Source organism: Uranotaenia lowii, chromosome 2 (assembly GCF_029784155.1).
Source record: "Uranotaenia lowii strain MFRU-FL chromosome 2, ASM2978415v1, whole genome shotgun sequence".
In the NCBI taxonomy this organism is placed as follows: Eukaryota; Metazoa; Arthropoda; class Insecta; order Diptera; family Culicidae; genus Uranotaenia; species Uranotaenia lowii.
Window position 1 is genome coordinate 396,674,034 of NC_073692.1, and position 22,789 is coordinate 396,696,822.

Genomic DNA, 22,789 nt, shown 5'->3' on the forward strand with positions numbered 1-22,789 from the left:
CTGAGATACAGTCATTCTACGAAAATCTGACTTTTTGGACTTTTTCATTCAAACTGTAATATCTCAGAAACTGCGCTACATTTTTTGTTGAAATTTTGCAGAGTGATTGTTGAAATGTAAAGCTATCGTGTCTGAAGTTTTTGAAAAGTTTAATTGATGGGATCAAAAGTTACGCGGGGTATAATTTTTCAGGCATGAACCTAAAAATGCGATTTCTATAGAATTTTGGACGATTGTTTTCATAGGAAACTCCAATTTTATGTTTAACAACCAGTAAATCTATTTCAACCAAAAAATCAAAACAATATTGCGAGATTCTGATTTCAAAACACAAATAGACCTTTTATTTCATTTTTTCATTTCATCATTGCTTTTGCCAGAAATATTTTGACTGATTTGTGGATGGAAACGATTATGTTCTCATGAATCGTCCAAAATTCTATAGAAATCGCATTTTTAGGTTCATGCCTGAAAAATTGTAATTCCCGTAACTTTTGATCCCATCGATAAAACTTTCCAAAAACTTCAGACATGCTTACTTTATATTTCAACAATCACTCTGCAAAATTTCAACAAAAAATGTAGCGTAGTTTCTGAGATATTGCAGTTTGAATGAGAAAAGTCCAAAAAGTCCGACTTTCGTAGAATGACTGTATCTCAGGCCACACAAACTCCAGAAAGCTCAAATTTTGTGATATAATAGTGTGATAGTTGATCTATCTAACGCAGAAAATTTGATCAGAAAATATCATCAGAGTCAAAAGTTCAAAGTCGAAGTGACAGTGCGCGTGCTTCCAATTTCTATACAATTATGAACGGTACTGTAGGTATTCATTGCTCTCATATGATTTTTAGATGCCTTATCGGCCCCCAAGTATCAGTGTGAAATTTGAGATGAAATTTGAGATTCCTGAGTTAGCGCAATAAGTTTCAATTTTGTACGGCAGAAGATATTTTTGCATATTGAATCATCCAGAAAGTTGAAATAGGCTTGAAAGAAGTTGGAAGAATCTGAAATCACAGAAAAGTATTTACAAAATGTCAGACTTTCCTTGGAACTTTCAATATTATATATGTATGGTGATTTTTGAATGAATAATTTTGTTCTCCCATACAAATTTCCATACAAAACTTAAACTTGATCCGCTGATTCAGGATGGATCACTTTCAAAAATTTCATTGCTATTTCTGGCAGCCTGAACAACGGAAAAAAAATTATGGGATGTTTAAAAATTTGAGATATTGAAATTTCCATACAAAACTTTAAGCGATCAACAATTCATATTTAAATTGAATTAGCCCTCAAAATAAGTTCTTGTACCGTACTAAATGGTGTCGTATTTTTATATGAAGTCATGATATCTTTTTTCCTGTATGTTATTGTGATTTCATGTAGAATGATGACATTTTTAAGGGGTTCTTTTAATTCTTTTTTAAATGCGCCGGAGAAGTTAAATTGCACAGAAATTTAGTTTTCTATTCTATTCGAAAATCAATTTATTTTGAAAATCAGTATTAGTTGAATATTTGGTTTCTTTAAGGGTAGCTTGTTTTAATTGAAAAAAAATCGTAGGAAAGTACTGTGAGCCGTTTCAAATAAGGAAATGCAAAAAAAAAAAGTAGAGGACTAATTGTCAATTCAATTTATTTTGTAGTTGTGAAGCGAATGTGTGGCTCAAGAAACCACACACACCCCCTCTTACTGGTTTTTGGTTTTTTGGTTAACTTATGTTAGTATGCTATTCATAAATTAAGACAAATTTGAAGTGAAAGTATTGGACAAATTGGTTTATTCTATAAAAAATATTTTGAGCCTTATATACCAGTCCGGATATTCAAAAAATTGAAGCATTGAGATTTTGGTTCACGTTGAAACATTTAATAATTGATTTAAATAAGAAATATTTGAGTCACTACTATATTGAAAATATTCCATTAAAATATACTGCTGGTAAATGCAACCACGGTTGCTGAAAAAAATTCTGTGTTTTTGAAAAAAAAATAGAATCTCGATTTCTGTGATTTTGATCTAAAATTCAGTGACGTTTTTCCGTGATGCTTTTTCTTTGAAGTTCATAGGGAAATCATGTAAAACATCAACAAATTTGCTTTTTCTTACAGTTGTAATTGAAAAAAAAAATCAAATAACATTATCATGTTTTCATATTTTCATGAATTAAAAACAGAAATTAAAAGTGGAAAATGACAAAAAATACAACTTTGGAAATTTGTAAAAAAAATTAGAAAAATCTGCGATTTCTGTGAAAATTTTGAAAATTCTGTCATCTGTGACATATATTCTGTGATGAATTTTTTTCAAAATTCTGTGATAATACCGATTTTTCTGTGATTTCGGCAACCTATCGATTGTCTAAATTTTTGCGTGTTGCTGGATGCATTTAACAGTTTTTTGTAAACATTCATAGGTTTTTTTTTCTTTCTTCGGTTTCGTGCTTATAAAAATTATAAATATAAGGCGTTGATAAGGCATCAAATGCTGCGTGGAAAGTGAGAAAAGCGAAGAGAAGTTGTTAATAAAATCAAATGTAGGTAAATAACTTCAAGTACAGTACCATGATAAAAAATGTAAACTTAAATAACAAAATTAATTGAATAATGATTTTGAGTTATTTTTCCCAAGAGTTTAGGAACATGTCAAATAATTGGCTCGCAATATTCAGTCTGCCTTAGTCACTCTCGGCCTAAGACATTTCATTTTACGACACTATAAACGTTTATGAATTGAAACTTATTTTTATTCGTTGATTTCGATTTACAATTGCTTGAACTTTTCGTATTGAAACTCAAATCTTGAAAATTGTATCTAAAAAAGTTCATCCATTACGTTATTATTTATCACTTTGATTACAAAAAAAATTGTGTCATTACAAATTTAATGCTGATATGATAAATTTTTTTAGAAAAAAATTCAGCTTTAATTTTCTTTTATGCTTTTTGATTATTTAATTGTTCAATTTCACATTCAATAGGGATTTGATGGAATACACAAGGTTACGAGTTCACCTTTTTCTTAGGTGAGAAATAAAGAGTTAAGCTTTATTAATTCTAACTCCTTGAAGCTATTGGAAATAAGTTAAAACTATTTAAGATTATTACGCATTCTTCTGAAATAACTTTAAAATATTCAAAAAAAAAAATCAATAAATCTTCCTTCAAGACCGTAACTGTCAGATTCATCATATTCAGAATTATATTCTTGAATTGAATAAAACATAATAAAAACATTCAAAATAAGTTTATTGGTAGGTTATTAGGTTTGTAAGTTCATCAGTTACCAATAATTGATTTCACTCAAAACTGATTCATTTTTTAACTTATAATCGTCATATATTCAAAAAGAGAGCTGAAAGACAAAATCTGAAAAAATCGAGTAATTGACGCCGAAATCTGCCTTAGACATAGAAATGCTGTCTCTTGAGTAAGCTATTAAATCCCATTTAAAAGTTTTTGATAAGGCAGCACGTTTTTAAAGAAAAAAAATTTAAATGAAAAATCTTTTCGTTTAAATTTCATATTATGTAAAATTTATGAAGAGATCACTAAAAAGGAATAGAAAGTTAGAAGCATGAAAAACATGTTGAATATCATTTTGCCAAAATTTAATTAAGAGTTAATATTTAATTTCAAATGAATTAAATAAATCCCATTGTTCAGTTTTTTAAGATTTTCAAAAAAACTTTCCGACTCTGATGGAAAAACTAATGAAAAAAATTGAAATATTTTTCATACATTTGCCTTTGTTTTTCTACTCCGAGTTTTTTTGTTCTGAAAACAAAATATTGAAAGCCTATAAATCTTAAGTGACAATGACAATAAATTCAAAGCCCGAAATTTGAATCTTTAAGTGTGCTGAAAAATTTATAACTGTTTAACTTATTGTTATTATTTTAAAACTTTTTTTTTGATTCGATCATAATTTTTTAATTAATTATTGTAAAATGTGAAAATTGATTCAAATAAGAACATTTTTAGCTTAATTTCATTGTGTGATGAAATGTGTGATGAAATTTCAATCATCAAAAAGAAATTTTTGAATTCCTTATTTTAATTTTGAATGTTTCGTATCGGATCATTAAAAAAATAGCCTATGGCTTAATCTGTCCTTTGTCAGTGAGGATAAATTGAACATGATGTATTTAAAAAATACAAAGTTATTATTGAAAATATCAATCAAACATGACTTTTCGTTTTGAAAACTGAGATAATCTATTATATAAAATTCTCTTGTAACGGTGTTTGTAGTACTACTCCTCTGAAACGGCCCAAAGGATTCAAATGAAATTATTTTTAGAATATTCTGTAGGCATGCGAATCGGTTTATATCCAATAAAAATAACAAAAAGTCGCATCAATTGTCCGTAATAATTAAATTTGTAGTTTTTTGAATCAAATAAAAGTCATGACATCCATTTTTTCGAGATTTTCGTTACTTTGGGCGCCGAGCGGGCGGTTTGTTATTCGTCTCTATGGTCGAGGCGTCGCGAACAAACGTCGTGAGAGGATAGTAACCAGGGCATAGCATACTGAGCAGTGGGAATATTTTGGCGCGCATTTATCAACCAAGCATAATTTCAATGCATATGGTGGCGATATGAAGCCTAGATGTGTTTTTTTTTCTTCTTGATTCCTAGCTTATTTGTACAGCACATATGAATAAATGAAGCCTAGATGTGACACAGATTGATATTTTACCGATAAAATCAAAACCATTTAAACGGTTTTAAATATAAAAACTGTTTTTATTTCATGTTAATTGAATCAGCAATGGTTGTCTAAAAAACATGAATTTGATACTGCTGCACATGAAAAAATGGTATGACTCTTTGCGGACGTTTGAAAAAAAGAAAGTGGGAAGATTTACGTACGATTGAATAATCCAATACGCCTAGAAACATTTTTCGAACATGTACAAATGTACTTAACTGAAGATAAATCAAGCGCCTTTAAATTTACAGAACAACAACAAAATCCGTTGAAAATGAACAGACACATGTACTGAACAAGAGCCTGTCTTTTAAGAAGGATTAAATAGGATTGATGTTTATTTAAAGGCCGAATGCAAAGAATTTTTTGCAACCATATGTGTAAGTTATCAATAGTCTAAGAAGAATTTCCAGTTAAAAGGTACCCTAGAGCGAATGCAAACGTTCAAAATTTACATAAAATGTATACATTATTTCTTCATTTATAAATGGTTGGGCCCAAATAAACAATCTGACTAAACAAACTCAACTTTTTCTAAAATTATTTACCGAAAAACTGTTTACAGGTTCACTGTTATCATACCCGGTGTTCTTCTATTGAGAGTTTCGATTTACAAAAAAAAAAACTTATTTTTTTAAGGTTTTGAGTTATTTCAGTATGAAATTTTCCAGAAAATGATATGAACTCATGAAACCATCGTAGCCTGAACAGATTATTTCTTTTCGAACTATTTAGTTTTTTTTTTCAAATCTGCTTTTCAATTAAATGTTATTGAATCTTGAAAATATTACATAGTCTTAAATTAAATCGCAGATCCCCACCAACAATGTTCAGGATATTTTGAAATCAGAACATTATTTCGATCTTCAATTAAAAACATATTTTTTTCTATTTTTCATACCAATCGTTTCCTTGATTCATTGGGTCATTTTTTTTTTTTCATTAATCAATATAAAAAAAGTAGATTGCAGTATACAAGATCGCCAGATTTTATGCCATGGCAAATGCTGTTTGGGAACACTTCAAGTTGAAATGTGTCATATCTATAAGTTCGGTATCTAGAAAAACTTTTTGAACATGGTTTTGGTGAAAATATGTATATTAATTCAAACTACTTCGAGGGGTGAGGATGGTGAACAAAAAGCTGTCCCAAAACTAATTGGGAGCTAAAAGCGCTGCGTTAGGAATATTAATCCCAACGCAGCGCTTTTAGCTCCCAAATACTCCGAAAATTATCTCAATATTCAAAATTTTATTTTCATAAAGTATCATATGCAATAAAATACAATAAATGAGAAACTTTTGATTTCGATTCAAACCTTAATGATATTTCGAACAAAGTGGAATAAATCAACGAAATGGTATACAATAAATGAAACATACATATTATCAACATACAATTATTTATGGAAAAAGTTACAAAAAGTGATTTTTTTTGCAATAGGCTAGCAAGTTGGACGATAACATCGAACTGAAAAAAAAAATAAACCATTTTGAGACAAGAACCTGAAACCTGACCATTCGTTGATATACAAAAAATCTGAATGAAAGAAAAGTTAATAAAAAAGTATTCATGAAAGTTGCATGTATGATTTATTGAAAGTTATTTATGTGTTTATTTAAGAAAATATCCGTAGAACTGAATTAAAATTGTTAGGTTTTATTTCGATAGCACTAAGCGGAACAATTCGAGTAAACGGAAATGAGAGAAATTTAAAAAAAAAACTAGAACATGTTCACAAAAGCGAGACGATTAACAACTCAATATTTCATAAATTTTAAAAGTTGATCTGCGAAGAAAAAATGGAAAATGGACGCCAAATTTAACAGGGTAAGACGAAGTTTACCGGGTCTGCTAGTATAAATATAAAAGAAAGTTTTTCTCCCTGATTATTGAAAACTTCAATCAAACATGACTTTTTGTTTTGAAAACTGGGATAATATAAATATAAAAGAAATTAATCATCAGCTACATATATCTTCTGAAAAATATACCTTATCCAAAATTCATACATCAAATCATGATCGAATATTCTTTCAAATTCATTATGAAACAGAAGAATTTTTAGTCAATAAAGAAACGAAATGTAATTGCAAATAACAACTTTAAACGTTTTGGTAAAAAAAAAATTTACATAATTAATTTCTGACTTGATCTGAAATTTATTTGAGAATTCTTATTTAATTTGTTTTCAAATCTGATGACATTATTCATGTGTTCTATTTCTTAGCACTGATTCTCATGTCCAAAGTAAAAATTTCTGGTTTCAATCAAAATTTGTATTTGCATTCGTTCTGGTGTTTCGAAAATATGGACTTGAAATTTCTTGTTCAGAATAAGGATCTATATCGAACAAACATTTTATTTGAAACTTTGATTCTGATTTCTTTTTAATAGTATCATTAAAATTTATAGTTTTTCTTTCGAGTTTTTGGGATGGCCATGAGTAATCAGTTTCCTACTTTGGTGTTTATTTTTGGTATGGTAATTATTTCTAGCTTAAATTGAATTTTTAAACCAAAGTCCCTCCAGCCCTCCCCCCCTCCCTTCCTATTCCGTGAACGGGTCTGCAGAAGACAATACCCATATTCATAGCATAAATGTGGAATTTTCTTGGGTTAAAATATTTTTATGCTCTGTATCATGTTGAACCATTCGACATATTTCAAGAGTTTTCACCCAATGAAATCAAATGACGAAAAATCATGTTCTGATAACGATAGAAAAAAAGTTTTTTTTAGAAAATTGCAAAAAATGCAAAATGTTCAGTTATTAAAACCTTCCATATGACGCACAGTGGGGCAGGACCTATAAAAGCTTGGCCAAAACTCCTTTTCGTAAATTTCGAAAAATCATCATAAATTTATGCTTTTCAAAAACTGGACATTACTCCGATCACAAATCTGTCAAAAAAAATCTTAAAATTCGTTTTTTAATACAATTTTCTACGTAGGTGAAGTTGGGGTTTGATGCTGTTGCATTTTTATCACAAAATCAAAAAAATATTTTCAATACTCCACTAAAATTTTATTTTTTGAAGAAATAAAAAAAATAGTTTGGATGTGTTCAGAATAATATGAAATTTATTTATTTGAGAAATGAAGAATTGAAAAAAAAATCCTAATTTTTTACGAGCATAAACGTATAACGTTAAAAATCCAGAATTTTCATCATATTCGGACATCTGGAAAACATGTTACCCCACGTTACCCCACTCTCATTCCTACTCAAACATTTAAATGAAAGTCTCAGCTATCCAACAAAATAAAAACTAGTTGTCACTTTTTGCCGAATTAAAAAGTTATTCACTTTTAAGTGAAACATGTTTTTGGACAATTTTCGTACTTTTGGGATTGCTTTTGATAATGTGTTTTGCTAGAAAAACTTGAAGTCAATCGAATTAGAAATTTTGCTCATTTTATTTTTTTTTTAAATTATTTTCCTCTTAGTTAGATTGATAATACTACTTCGGGTTTTAAAAGTTATTTTTATGTACAGATAAGCAGATAAGATTATTTGGAATATGAACTTTCTATAACCTTCTCAAATCCTTTTCGGTCAGATTCTTAGTATCTGTTAACTAACATAATTTTTTATTCAACATTTTGTTTTTTTTATAAACCATCTCCACAACATCCGTTCAAAAGAAAAAAACTCAATCTTCTGTTTAATTCAAAAATAAAATAGAATTTATTTACACACTGAATGTTTGGAAATTTAAAAAAAAACTATGCAACCATGTTTTTTGCTGTCATATTAAGCAACAAGCCTACTTGATCCAATAGCTACTTATATAAGGTTCGATTATGAGTTTAGGGCTTATTTATCTGAACTTATTTGTTCTGTTACCACTGATCACACTAACATGACACGCAGAGCAAAATTCCGTTCATATTTTTTGTATTTGTAATTGTATGGAATCATCCGTTAACATGCATTTCATTCTTAACAAATTTGGATCCATTTGTATTATTAATTCAAGAGTTTTGTAGATATTCAGGTAACATTTGCATGGAGGCCCTCATTCTTGTGACGGGAGTGATCTTAAAACACCAATTAACTTTTCAACAATCTTCAAAACCCTTATATGATAATTTTCACGCCGATCGACTGAGTAGCTATCAAGTTGATAAGAAAAAATCTGCTAAACAAAGTTATCTAGATCAAATTTCACAACATCTTTATGAAAGAAAAGTTACATCAAATTAAAGATTTTGATCAGATGAACAACTTTTCAGAAGACTTCAAACCAGTAGGATTTGATTGGAAAAAGTTATGAGGTTTTGACCATCGGTTGGTCAGGTCTGCCCCACTGTGTGACGTACATAAACATGGGTAATAGCGTCTTTTAGAGATGTTTCGATGTTTCCTCTGTTGAATTTTTAATTCCTCCTTCTCAATTTTCACGACAAAAATTATGATTTTGTTCAGCCACCGCCGCTGAGACTTATCCTGCAGCTCCAAGAGGGGAGGGAAATGCAGTTTCCTGACATGTCATCCTAATATGAATTTTCGGTCAAGCCTGGATTAATCCGAGCAGTTTAAAACTCCGATAAGAAGCTTAACCTTAAGACGGGTTAAAATAAAATCAGCATAAAACCATAGCCATTCATTACTTTAACTTACTTTTTGCGCAGAATGCTTCAAACTATGTTAATCTCACAATGTCTAACTTATGAAAACTGTTTGTCAAAAGCTACAGCTACGAGAAACAAAAAACCATGAGATAACTGTTGAAGACCTTTTTCATCTATCAATTTGGTAGCCTCTGAAATCCTTCAACTATTTGTTTTTCGATTTAAAATAATGTTTTGAATGAGATTTTAGAATAGATGATGAAACGGAAAAGTTTTGATCGGCTTACCTATATTTGGAGGAAAATTTTAACCCTACACTTACAGTTGGTTCCCATCAGCAGTTTTCCTAAACCGTCGTTCAAACAGTCCAAACAGCTTCAGCTGCACCTCCCTTCACAAAAGTCATCCGAATCTGCCGCAAAAAGTTTGGTCTTCAACAACGGGCGGCGGCGTTTGACATTTCCGTTCTGAATTTACGATTAGCAATTTCGCATTTCGTGAACCATAATTATTACATCCATCTGCCGTTACCTATAGTAGAATGAATCGGACGCCCATAGAGAAAGGTGAATTGTTGAAACCACTCCTGTGAAAAGCTGAAACCGGTCCTAATAGTTTTATACCAAAACCTAAACAGAAAACGACAGCTACCGGGTGCCATTCGCTTGTCTCGTGTTTTGTTTGTTTTGCTGTTTTGTATCCTTTCGTTTTCGGTTTTGGTTTGATAGTTTTGCCCAGCGAATTTGGCGACGGACGACGACAACGGCAGGAGTTGTCACTCGTCGTCGTCGTCGTCGTTTCTGGCAGCAAAAGTTTTGCAAATGTCATGATCTTTCCAAGCCGCACATTGCAATTTATTTGCCAATTTTCAAACATCCCCTCGACGTTTCCATTCTTCAGCTCAGACCTCGGCCATTGTGTTCCCTGACGAGTGTTTAGTTTTTGTTGAGTTTTTTTTTGTTTTGCGCTGAGTTGCAATCGAGAAGCCCTGCTGGTACCTTTGCTAGGGTAAATGCATTGGATTTGTTCAAGGAACAATTAGTGTTAGTGTTTATAGGAGATTTTCATATTAACTTTTTTTAAAATGATTTAGAATAATTCTTTAAAAATGCTTTTCAGTTCTTCAACAAAACCTTTACAAACATTTTAATGGAGTAATTTACAATAGTTGAACAGAGTACTGTAAATACATTTAATACTTCTTTGTAGAACCTATAGCGTCACTTTTAAATCCAATCAGAACAGTTTAATTATAATACAAGTTGGTTGTTAAAAAAAACTCCTAAGTGACATCCTTGTAAGGAGTATATACTAATTTAATCATTGTGGCCATCAACACAGTTAGAATAAGAAAAAGTTAAGTTCTAAAACTTCGATCGGTACGTTTACTCTAACTCGAATTGAACTTCTTGTACCCTGTAAGCCCTGTTGCCAAGGGACTGGGATTGGAAAACTGTTAAACAGCCTTTTGTGTTCGGGCCAAGCAGCGCAGGCGAGAAACAACAAGCCCAGAGAGTCAGAGAGAGAGACAGAGCCCGAGCTTACACAAAATAATAGATGTGTGCCGTCAGATACGAACACGAAGCCTTTGAGTTTTCCTCCTCTGTCTCTCGACTTTCCTCTCTCTCTATCTCCCGTTCGTGTGTATACCCATTATGTTACGAAGAGCTTGGAGTTGGATGCGAGTTTGTTTTCCATCGCTCGTTGTCGGTTTGTTGTTCTCCTGACGATAATTGTTACTTTGTTGAAAAAATTTATATATTCCACTCAAATTATTGGCCCCGGCAAAGAAGTTTTCGTTTGACGAGCAGAGTTTTACCTATTCTTTCTTAAAGATTTTTTTCTTTCACAGTTTTTTCCTTCACTCAGCTGGAGTTTGCAGAACTGATTCGTAGTCCTCCGTCTTCGTAGGGAGATTGGAAGATTGATTAACTCTCGAGAGATTGTTTTTCCCTTATTTTGTTAATTGCCATCCGACTGACTGGATGGCAGTTCAGAAAAAAAAAATCGTTCATAGAGTGTTTGGAAAGAGATGAGGGTTCGCAAAAGGAAGCAATCCTAAAAAACATCCTGATGGAAAGTGCAAACATAATTAATTGCTTTATTTGGATACTCGTAAACCAAGAATTTGAGAAATTCACACAAAACAAAAATTAATGGACAACAAAGATCCAAAAGACATCAGCATTGGAGGAATAAAAACAAACAAGATTTGAGCTCTGTTTTTTTAGAGCGTTTAGTAAAATTTGCAATTCATTAATCTTATTTACATTTCAAGGAAATACCTTTTAAAAAAAATATGACACAATTGACAAAATCGACAATAGAATCACAATTTATTTGGAAAAATCAACAAACAGTAATTGAAAAACAGCTTTAAAAAATACTAAAAAATAATTTCGCTCATTTCATGACACCTATGCTGAGAAAGAAATTTTTGAAAATAAATATCGATTTTGGCAACACGCCCATACATTTTGTATTGCAAAAATCGAATGTTGCCAAAATCGAACGGTTCTTTTTTAATTATTTAAGAAAAAACTATTATTATTATCAAAAACGTTATTTTTAGTAAATTTTCGATCATTTGTAGTCATTTTTTATTTTTTTTCAACATGTTTTTCATGCATTTTGCACATTTCTTAATTTGTTTATAATGTTTGTTTTAATTTGTCATATTTGCTCACTATTTCAGAATATAAAAATGTATTAATGGTATTTGTCTAAATTAAATTGGTCCTATTAGAACGAAAACTAAAAGGTAATGTTGTTTCTTAAAACCGTTCGATTTTGGCACATGTGCCAAAATCGAATGTTGCCATAATCGGATGTTGCCAAAATCGGATGTTGCCAAAATCGGATGTTTCCAAAATCGAACGGGGTCTGTAGTAATATAGGAGAGAAAAGGCAAAATCTTAAGAAGGGTGCTTATTTAATCATAGAAAACAACTATAATATGTGCATGTGAGTTATAGCATTGTTTCGTGTTAGGACACTAAAAAAAGTCTATTTTCTAATTGACGGAAACTTGAGAAAGTAGATAACAACGTTTAAAATTGCATTTTAAAATTTGTGGCCAAATGCTGAAAATCAGTCACTACGGAGGCATAATGAGAACCCCCCTGGGGCAGTAAAAGCACCATTAACACGTTCATCACCACGCTCATGTTGGTAGTTTAACTAGCCGGGTCAAACAAAATTCTCAGAGCGAGAAAATAAAGAGAGAATAATACTAAATTTGAAACATGAGGCTAAACTGATCGGCTAACTGTAGAAAGCAAGCGTCACACATTTTTGATGCTACAAACGTGTTCATCGGAGCACGATGATCGTTTTCTGTTGTAGAGTTTAGCAGCCAATTTAACTAGATGAAGTCAACTGAATAATAAAGCTATAGCTTAAAAAATTTCCTCAGATGATTTGGCCTGTTGGTAACGAGTCGGAGAGATAACCAGACCACTCGAGTTCGATTCCTGGTCGGGGTAATTTTTTACGATCGTTACTTATTTGGCAGGAATAGCGATTTGCATTAACATTGTTAACGAGTTGAGCTATCATTTTTAATGCTATTTTATGTTTGGTGGTTACACCTTCGGCGACCCACATGGGAGCGGCTAGTCAGGTCGGTGAGGCAGCTGTACGGACGTAGGTTCCATTGTACGATGTCCCAACGATTAGGGTCCCAAACGGTGATTAAAATCCGGGTAAACAGCAACTACTAGGTCATCGAATTTGACCAGCGATTGCGGAGCGAATTAAAGGCCGAGCATAAACGAAATTTCGGTAGCAAAAAGCGTCCGATGCGCGCGAATAGGTTTGCAAAAGTTAAATCATTGAAGCAAATAAATATTTACATGTCACTTACACAACTAAGGTTTCAATTCACGTATCACTTTTATGTCAAATATTCTCACTGTTATTCTATGTTGTGAGTGTGCAGTGTTAGTAATTCATTTAATGTGTTTATGTTTTGTGTTGAGTGAAAAAGTGTATGGTGAAGTTCATGTTTGTGTTAAATATTTACATAATATTTGTTCCCTTAAAACTAGTTCACTTGACATTCGTAATCAACTTCATATTTTTGTAATTTATCGTATCGTTTCTCGCTGCTCGTGTGACTGCTTCAGAACAACAGCATTCTACGCTATGTTCTCTTCCTAGAACCCGAACGAGGAGACCTTTGGAACGTTGTTGGTCGAAGCTGAATCGATGGTTAAATCGAGACCCTTAACTTTTGTTTCGGTGGAGTCAGAGGATTAAGAAGAACCATTTCATTCTCCTGAGCTCCAGTGGTGTGGTGTAGCCACCTTCAGAATCAGTTGACCCCAAACTTGCTACCCACGATGATTACAAACACAGTCGCTGTCTCCCTGATATCTTTTGTGCATGGTTGGCTTAGAGAATATCTCCGGGTCATTGCTCAATGCACAAATGGTTTGATGAATTGAAATCGCTACATCGATCGATCGATCGATCGATTGCCTCAGAATTTCTTTATAAAGTAAAAAAACCTCAACCATTCTTTCACATAACATTAAAATGGACTGTATTTTTATCGAAACAACTTAGACGTAATTCATTTATCCGACACAAACTATAGTCCCTTTTGGACCTCTGACAATGGCTATACAAGCCGCTAACTCTGACACCCTGGCCACTGACTTGTGAACGTGGTCTGTCTTCGATGGTGGTTGGTTAGAAAAAGAAGCCGAGCCTAGGTGAAACCCCGAGGCTCGAGAAAAACCCTTCTTGGTGACTCGAGGCCTGATTTCTCCTCTAACGGTTCAAGATCCGACACCTCCTCGCAATGTATCGAGGTTAACGTACACATACCACTCCATGCACGACTCCTGACCCGATCTCTCCTCTAACGACTCTAGATCTGGCCTTTTCCCATATTGACTTGAGGTTATTACGTATAACCCCTTCTCTTGTGGACTGAAGGCCTGATCTCTCAGGATTCGAGGTTCGCTACCATTTGCCAGTCGTATGCCAATCGAAAGCAGCTTATCCTAGACTCGCATCGGTTGCCTCGGATGATTCCCGACGAAGACATCATTCTACACTCGAGTTACTCGCCCGGCGTCTTGGGCCACTATTCCCCGATTGTGGAATAACCCTTTCCCAACAATTTCCACTGCGAAAAAGGTATCATCTTATCTCCGCAGCTTCTACCGTTGGGAACCGCACTACTCGGATACTCCCCAAAGTTCGAGCATCCTACGCACGAACTAGGCGTACACATGAAATCCGCTAAGAAGAAGATGTTGTCATATCTTTGTAGCTTCTTCTGTAAGCACTCTTGACAGACCCCCTCGACTTTTCTGCACTTAGTGTGCCAGATCAAGAACAGCTAATCCAGAACATGCACTTGTCACTGCACGGTTTCGGGACCTTGAACGCCACAACTTGGAATATTACCTACAGTAACGACATCCTACACCGACTTGAGAGGATCACCCGGCATCGAGAACCTCTCTACCCATGGGTATCCCCCAGCCGTGGTTTACCTCCTTCCGACAAGGTTCGCTGCGAAGAAGGTATTGTCTGGATAAGACAACTGCGGGAATACCACAGTTTCCCTTTTAAAAAGTGGCACTACTTGGATACTCTCCCGCGGTGGTGTATTCTACACGTTCGCGGCGCACCCATGACCTCCAGTATGCAGAAGATGATGCCGTATCTCAGTAGTTTCGAACAAGGGATTGGACGCACACTACTAAGATATGCCACGACGATGGAGTCATTCACCATGATCATGATTCCAAGCATCTTTGTTTTATCAGTTGATCACCCAGGTGGAAAATCCTTTTTACCGGTTTCATCTCAAGGCACGCCTAGCCACCGCGTCCCCCAATTTTGCTACTCTGAGTCCATGGATACAATTTATTGACTCTAGATACTACATATGTACCCATACGCCATGAAGTCCACTTTTGGCCTCTGGCCATAATTTCCGTCCGAACCTGCAACTAAGGCTGTTGGACCCCGACGTTGTGTTTCCTGGCGTTCCAGGTTTGCGACGTGCAATGGTTGATATTATATATTTCCGTACCAGATGGCGGGCTGATACAGCTAAGGCGACTATCAATCTTGGTTGAAAACACGGGGGCTCAGATGAAACAAACGGTAACTTTGGAAACGAACTTTTATCCGAATTGGTAACGAACCTTGCAGTGTGACGACTGCGTCCCAACTAAATTTATTGAATATCACTCTTATTATCTTCATGACAGTTGGCTTCGATTTTGTCAGTGTGTGTGATTGTGTGGGAGTGGGTACTATGAATTTTATGGCTTACAATATTAGGGCTCGAAACCTAACAAAGGCTATACCCGTAATAGGAGACCAAGTTCTCGCTTCTGCTCTCATCAGCTTACTCGGTTTCGAGTCAAACTCCAGCATATATACCCTGCTTCTTATTACGATGCAAGACTAAGGATCTCTCCTCTAACGACTTGAGGTCTGACCATTAATTGGAACTCGAGGCTCGCATGTTACGCACATCTATCGTGTACTTCGCCTCTATTTGAGTAAGATATTAGAGACCAAAGACCTCTCCTCTTATGACTTGAGGTCTTGACTCCACTTGTTTGGCTCGAGGCCCTCTCTTCTTTGTCCGTCTGTAAACCGAATCGAGAGCAGCTTATCGACGGGAAGACGCTCTACCCGAGAGTATTCTGCGGAATGAATACTCTGTTCCCCCTACGAGTTTAACTGCGGAGGCATTATTGTCTTATCCCCGAAGCTTCCGTCGTAAGGGGTGCGTTCTACTCGAATACTCCGAGGCGTTAGAGGTGTCCTACACTACGTAGCTTGGCATACGTAGAAGATACAGTCTTATCTTTGTATGCTAGGTTCAGACGCACTCGACTCGAAAGCCTCCCTCTCTTTCTTCTTCAATTGCTGGCTCCTCTGGGGCTGACAACCCCTGTCCTGGACTTGCGCCTGTCACAGTTCACGTGCGGGACATTTATGCTGACGACTCAGATGAATCCCGAATACTCCCGTAAATACTCTTCCCCCTTTGAATTCGATAGCGGAGAAGGTATTGTCTAATCCTCGCAGCGCCGTTCTACTCGGATACTCCGCGACGGTATTGGTGGAGATAGCGTACATACGTACGCGACGTTCCAAGCAGCTCTGCATACGCAGAAGGTGAAGTCTTATTTTTGTATGCTTTACTGCTAGGTTTGGACGCACTCTACTCAGATGCTTCCCAGCGAAGGAGTTTTCCTACACCAGTCGCGAACTGGTGCTGGTTCCAACTCCTCTGCAGGACAGTCATGATTGGGGTGAACCCACTGCTGAATATGCACCACCTATTAGCATACTTATGTACATATCCTCCGTACGATGTTATCGGCTGTGGTGTCTGGTCCGCATGCAGCAAGCATGTTAGGGCGTACCCCTTCGAACCTCAGACAGTTGAACACTACCTGCTCTGTGTCTCAACTGTGTCACCGCAGGCTGGGCAGAATGGTGAGGCCACGTGTCCAAACCAATAATGGTACTGTATGAAGCATCCGTGACCAGTTAAGAACTGCGTCATGTAGAAATCCATTTCTCCACGTCTTCGATCCATCCAAAATCCGACAGTTGGACATCGACGCGTTTCTGGCATGTTTCCGCACATTGGACATGTGCCTGTGCTCATAGCAGAAGTTATCTTCCTCTAACAAGACCGAGATGGGCATGACCCCCGCCACAACATCAGAAGCTACCGAAGACACTGTTCGGTATGCGCTGATTATTCACCAGTACATCAGCCGCTGCACGCTGCAGAGCTTCTGCACATTACACTGCCTGCTCAAGGCTGCCGCTGCGTACCGCAAGATGGACGAGGCACGCTCGCCAGAACCCTCCTTCTGCTGCTGCGGATCACCAAGTTGTTCGACATGATTCGCGAGATGGTTGCGGTCGCCATTGCCGCTCTTTTAATGGCGTAGTCGATGTGAGCCTTTAAACTCAGCCGGTCGTCGACCAACTTTCCACCTTTTTGATCGCTACAGTGGCGAGTGTTTAGCTGGACCTCTTTGATTGATGAGCCCGGTGTCAGGAGAACCACGTCGTCGGCGAATCCCACAATTCTCACTCCCAGCAGTTCATCGTAAACGATGTTCCACAACACCTTACCAAGTATTGATCCTTGTGGAACCCCTGCCGAGACACTCACTGTTTCCAGACCCTCACTGTTCATATACTGTAGTCGGCGATTACGGAAGTAACACTCCATCATCATAAGCACACGGACGGGCAAAGAGAAGAGGACCTCGAGCCAAACCAAGCAGAGCCAAGATCTCGAGTTGTTAGAGAAGAGGTCATTGGTCTCTTGCAGTGGTCTCCAACAGAGGTGGAGCGCCCGAAAGTCGTGCAAACGAAGCGCGCCTCAAGTTACGAGTAAAGGCCGGCATCTTGTCACAATTTGAGGCTTAATGATCGGCTCATCTCTTCGTGACTCGATACCCTCTAATGCTCATCTCTCTTGACACAATTCGAGACGAAAACAACTCGCCTCTCCTCGAGTCTGAACATCACCTAACGTATTCTCCGTCTCAACTCTTTGAGACTCAGTCTGGAGCCCATCCACAGGGTGCCACGTGTTTACTGCTCAAGGCCCTCTGCCCGTCATGAGTCAATCATATCCGCGAATCGGGGCCAGGAACCTCCCCAAAAAGCAGACCCATCGACACCTGCTGGGGCACTTGATCGTCCCGCATATCGGGGGCGCGACTACCCGATACGCATGACGTACCAGGGCACCCAGTCGCAACACGTTTGTGCCACACTCGGTACGCTGGCTGTCATCGATGCTTGACATTACCAAGTGTAACGTATACTTCTCTTGGCCGTACGCCTGCAGGTTACGAGTCTGCAGACCCGTTTCCACTCTGCACTACGGGGAGATGGAACTACTTCGCAGAGCAAATCTGCTCCTTTTCAAGAGTAAACTACTCAACCCTGGATTCTCCACGTCGTGCTGAGGCCGTGAACAATGAAGCACTTTGGTACAGATGGTTTCACAGCTTCAGCAGGCGTGGAGCTAGACGACCTCTGTTATTTGTAAAAAGCTGTAATTTCGTGTTTGGGGTTTTGAGGTCAAGAACACCTATACCTAAAGGAACATCCCATGTGATCCATTTTGAAGGAAAACCTCTGAACTTCTCGATGTGGTACCGGGGATGACCCTAAAATGGCACTAACATGTGACAGGAACGATATCTACGGAAAAAGTGCCGGCGAGCATCGTCGAAGCAATTCGCAGTAGACTGAAGGTCGTGGGAGGAAATTGCGAGCACACTTTGAATATTTATTGATTTGATATTGTTGAGTTTACAGCTTTAAAGTATTTTTAAAAAGTACGGGAACTTTATTGTAACCCTCTAGATGCCTCTTTCAATTATTTGGTTTAGGATCTTTAAAATATTAGTAAGGAACAAAATCTAGCATTGTTTATTTTGTTGAACAGTTTGAACGAACTTCGACTACTCTTTTTACTTTCAAATGATTTTTTATCTTCAAATTACAATTGCATTTTCCTTCAAGAAACGAAAATAATAGCCAGACGATGGGAACAATTTGAAATGGACTCACCCCTTCTATTTAGCATGGATGGCCGAACATCGGAAAAAGTTGAGCGCTGTTAGTTAAAAAAAATACACAAAGTAGATATATTCTCCAAGCCATGTTGCAACATGCTTGTCCGGACACCAAAATCGATGTAAAGAATCCAACTTTGTAACTACATACATAACTCTCGGCTGCCGAGAAGAACGAAATGGTTACATGGTTGGTTTCCTCCCTGGGAAACTTGGACTTGGGCCGTAAAGCGATAATTGAATTTGATGAGTGCTGTTGCTGCAATGAAAATTATTGACTTTCCCGTTGTTGCGCTTCTTGATACCAATGATTTCTTATTGGTTTTATGACTATAGGAAGGTCAAAATTGGTGATACCGTCTAAAGAGGGTCTCAACAACGGTTTGGACCACCTTCATTCTTATTTCTACCTACAAGGTTTCCCTCTTTTCCATTTATTATTTCTAAATTACTCCTTCACTCATTTTTATGAAATAACTGTCATAAAACGTTTATCTAAACCGCTTTTCAACTTCCAGCCTTCATCGTAACAAACAATTCTTTCAATAACTTCAGCTCGAAAAACATCCTCAACAAATAAACGCTGAAGATAAACAATAAATCAAGAGAAAACTCGCCTCAACATATTATTAGCATGCATTGCATATGCATAATGTGCATGTTCTGCAGCAATTCTCTCCCTCAGAGCCGCTGAACGAACTTTGCTGCCTCTGCCTGGTCTGCGTCAACCGGAGTTATATAACAACAATCCGGTCTCCAGGAAAGAACAGAAGCAGCAAAAGCAAGAAAACCAGCAAAACACCGTTTCCAGCTGAATCCTCCACTTCCTCGTTCTGCAAAAATCAGCATCGACAGCCACGAACAAACTTCAGCCGACAGAAATGGCAACTTCTTGATTTTGTTTCCATGCTCATGCAGTTTTTTTTTATGTCGGAGCACCCCGCAAAAACCGCATTCGACATCAAACTCGCAAGAAACCCCGATGAAGTTCTTCGGCTGCTAACATGTTCGGTCCTGGTTCCAGTTGCCATGGCCCGGATTGTTCCAGTCGCTTCTTGGCTGGTTCCGTCTTGTTGAAACGAACCGAAGACGACGAAAAAAAAATAGAAAGTAGACAAGAAAGGAACAGAAAAAAAACCTGTTGAAACTTGCTCAAATATTGACTCATCGGTCAGTTCTTCTTCGGTTGAACTTGATAGCCCACAAACCCTTCATGACTTAAGTACATTTACTTGAAAATCTTAAATCGAACTGCGATATTTCCTGAAAAATCAAAAAATTCAATGATTACTTAAATTTGGGAAAAGATTTTTTTTTTATTTTCTTAAATTTTCTTTCAAAAACATCCGAAATTTTTTAATACGCGTGTAGTTTTTTTTGGTCAAGAAGGTTAAAAGTTGGATGTTTGGAGGATCAAACATAAGAATAAAAAAACAACCTCTTTCAAAAAGCGTAAGCAAAGGGTCGTAACAACCCCAGAAAGTCAAAGGAAAACGGAATGGTAGGACGTGATCAGGAAAAGATCTGATGACACATCTTCTTGAGTGAGAGAGGATAATCTTCTTAGCCGTCGTCGTCATCTTCTCCGTCTTAGCAGCAGTTTTGTTGGGTGCCCCGTTTGTTTTTGAATGGACTCGATTCGGTTTGAAGTTTAAGAATCGAGTTTTTCTCTTTGAGGGTTTTTTTCTGAATATAATCTTTTTTGCGAGTTCGAACCTGTTTCACTTGCCTTTTTCTTTTACTAAGAACGACACTTGCTGTAAAATTGAAGGCAGCAACGTAGCAAAAAAAAAATCAAACAAGAATATTTTGAAACATTTCATCTGTTTGGACAATTTTTTTTTTTCGAATTGTGTTTGAATAATTTTTTAGAAATGTTGTTGTCATTTTTGTCATTTTTGTCATTTTTTGTCTTTTTTGTCATTTTTGTCATTTTCGTCATTTTTTGTCATTTTTGTCATTTTTGTCATTTTTGTCATTTTTGTCATTTTTGTCATTTTTGTCATTTTTGTCATTTTTGTCATTTTTGTCATTTTTGTCATTTTTGTCATTTTTGTCATTTTTGTCATTTTTGTCATTTTTGTCATTTTTGTCATTTTTGTCATTTTTGTCATTTTTGTCATTTTTGTCATTTTTGTCATTTTTGTCATTTTTGTCATTTTTGTCATTTTTGTCATTTTTGTCATTTTTGTCATTTTTGTCATTTTTGTCATTTTTGTCATTTTTGTCATTTTTGTCATTTTTGTCATTTTTGTCATTTTTGTCATTTTTGTCATTTTTGTCATTTTTGTCATTTTTGTCATTTTTGTCATTTTTGTCATTTTTGTCATTTTTGTCATTTTTGTCATTTTTGTCATTTTTGTCATTTTTGTCATTTTTGTCATTTTTGTCATTTTTGTCATTTTTGTCATTTTTGTCATTTTTGTAATTTTTGTCATTTTTGTCATTTTTGTCATTTTTGTCATTTTTGTCATTTTTGTCATTTTTGTCATTTTTGTCATTTTTGTCATTTTTGTCATTTTTGTCATTTTTGTCATTTTTGTCATTTTTGACATTTTTGTCATTTTTGTCATTTTTGTCATTTTTGACATTTTTGTCATTTTTGTCATTTTTGTCATTTTTGACATTTTTGTCATTTTTGTCATTTTCGTCATTTTTGTCATTTTTATCATTTTTGTCATTTTTGTCATTTTTGTCATTTTTGTCATTTTTGTCATTTTTGTCATTTTTGTCATTTTTGTCATTTTTGTCATTTTTGTCATTTTTGTCATTTTTGTCATTTTTGTCATTTTTGTCATTTTTGTCATTTTTGTCATTTTTGTCATTTTTGTCATTTTTGTCATTTTTGTCATTTTTGTCATTTTTGTCATTTTTGTCATTTTTGTCATTTTTGTCATTTTTGTCATTTTTGTCATTTTTGTCATTTTTGTCATTTTTGTCATTTTTGTCATTTTTGTCATTTTTGTCATTTTTGTCATTTTTGTCATTTTTGTCATTTTTGTCATTTTTGTCATTTTTGTCATTTTTGTCATTTTTGTCATTTTTGTCATTTTTGTCATTTTTGTCATTTTTGTCATTTTTGTCATTTTTGTCATTTTTGTCATTTTTGTCATTTTTGTCATTTTTGTCATTTTTGTCATTTTTGTCATTTTTGTCATTTTTGTCATTTTTGTCATTTTTGTCATTTTTGTCATTTTTGTCATTTTTGTCATTTTTGTCATTTTTGTCATTTTTGTCATTTTTGTCATTTTTGTCATTTTTGTAATTTTTGTAATTTTTGTAATTTTTGTAATTTTTGTAATTTTTGTAATTTTTGTAATTTTTGTAATTATTGTTTTTTTTTGTTATTTTTTTCATTTTTGTCATTTTTGTCATTTTTGTCATTTTTGTAATTTTTGTAATTTTTGTAATTTTTGTAATTTTTGTAATTTTTGTAATTTTTGTAATTTTTGTAATTTTTGTAATTTTTGTAATTATTGTTTTTTTTTTGTTATTTTTTTCATTTTTGTCATTTTTGTCATTTTTGTCATTTTTGTCATTTTTGTCATTTTTGTCATTTTTGTCATTTTTGTCATTTTTGTCATTTTTGTCATTTTTGTCATTTTTGTCATTTTTGTCATTTTTGTCTTTTTTGTCATTTTTGTCATTTTTGTCATTTTTGTCATTTTTGTCATTTTTGTCATTTTTGTCATTTTTGTCATTTTTGTCATTTTTGTCATTTTTGTCATTTTTGTCATTTTTGTCATTTTTGTCATTTTTGTCATTTTTGTCATTTTTGTCATTTTTGTCATTTTTGTCATTTTTGTCATTTTTGTCATTTTTGTCATTTTTGTCATTTTTGTCATTTTTGTCATTTTTGTCATTTTTGTCATTTTTGTCATTTTTGT